This window comes from Sceloporus occidentalis, unplaced genomic scaffold (assembly GCF_023333645.1).
Source record: "Sceloporus occidentalis isolate IW3139 unplaced genomic scaffold, rSceOcc1.0.p SCAF_4, whole genome shotgun sequence".
NCBI lineage: Eukaryota > Metazoa > Chordata > Lepidosauria > Squamata > Phrynosomatidae > Sceloporus > Sceloporus occidentalis.
In genome coordinates this window covers 9515887-9517323 of record NW_028316984.1, presented here as the reverse complement: position 1 = coordinate 9517323, position 1437 = coordinate 9515887, and the positions used below count along the sequence as shown (strand labels likewise).

The following is a 1437-nucleotide window of genomic DNA, read 5'->3' as shown; positions in this document are numbered from 1 at the left end:
TGCAGGGCTACATGAAAAATGTGCAGAATTAGTCAGGTATGTGGTAATAAGATCCGTTTCTCTTTCTCTTTCTCTTTTCTTTTCTTTTAAATGGTGTGGTTTCATTCTAGTTACACGACCTTAGGCGAAGGTACAGAAATTTGCCATTCAAAAACTTTACATTCCTTGTAACTTTCTGAGATGGAGCAGGAATGCCATCTCTAATCCCATTGATTAGCAACCATAATGACTCAAGGGGTGTGAGCCATAATAACAAGACTTTGCATGCAAGATCCCACAGGAGAATACCTGATCCTGGGGCGGGGGGGACAGATTGCACCTGGCAGAAGATCTCAATAGCCATTTTTCTCGTCGTACACTGGCTATTATAAGAGATTTGACATGTCAGACACATAGATTAAATAAGAATCCCACTATTGATTGATTGATTGATTACCAACAGCACAGCTAATGCGTGTGCTCATGTACAAATGATTCTAGGGCTGATTTCCTAATAAAACAGCACAGCAAACTCACTGTAATGTCGCCTCCTTGACAACTAAAAAATGGATTGAATTAAACATTATAGTTTGATATGGAGCACCCCTTCCTCCTCTTCTGGCCCTAAATTTAATATACAATAGCTTTTTGGCTGAAGAGCGGTGTATAAATAAATAAATAAATAAATAAATAAATAAATAAATAAATTTCCACCAACAAAATCTCCCAAATTATTTTGAAAGTTTTAAAATTAATGCACTACTTGCACCCACATTGCTTGAGTAAGTCTGATATGCTTCGTTTAAAAAAAATGGAACACTTCACAAATTTGCATGCCATCCTTGCACAGGGGCCATGCTAATCTTCTCTGTATCGTTCCAATTTTAGTATATGTGCTGCCAAAGTGAGCACATGCTTCACTTTTAGCAAAAGAGATGTCTAAGCAGAGTTTGCTATTCAGTATTCATTAGCCCATTTAGCCTATTAAACTTTAGTTATTGAAATTAACAATTACTGAAATCAACAGTAAAATGAAAAAAGTTACACAATACAGTATGAGCAAAATAACAAATATCGAGCTATCAAAGATTCTATTAATAGTCTACCATGAAATTCACATATTAACATGATTGGGTGAATTGTAAGGGAATGGAGTGCAAATAGTTCAAAATTTTCTAATGTGAATCCATTGAGAAAATGTTTTTATTAAATAGGAGGAGAAAAAATATTTTTTATATTGTCAATTTTGTTAGGTTTTTTAAAAAATAAATTGTTGAAATTTGCATAGCATGAAAATCTTTTGGTATATTTTTCTGTTACTGAAAGGCAAGTGCAAACCACAGCTAGCATTCACATTTACAAAGGAAGTCCATCTTTAATATTTTTTCCCTTTCATTCCCTATTTCAAAAGCACAGCAAAATCAAAATATACATTCAAATAAACATATGTCCTTAATT

The 1437-nt window shown here is 33.6% G+C and overlaps 1 non-coding gene across 1 annotated transcript; it reads right to left on the bottom strand.

Annotated features, from left to right (window-relative positions):
• Positions 1–784: 784 nt before the first annotated feature.
• LOC149313493 (U6 spliceosomal RNA) lies at positions 785–891 on the bottom strand. The gene has a single exon (XR_016281196.1). It is a non-coding gene; the product is annotated as a U6 spliceosomal RNA (small nuclear RNA).
• Positions 892–1437: the final 546 nt, after the last annotated feature.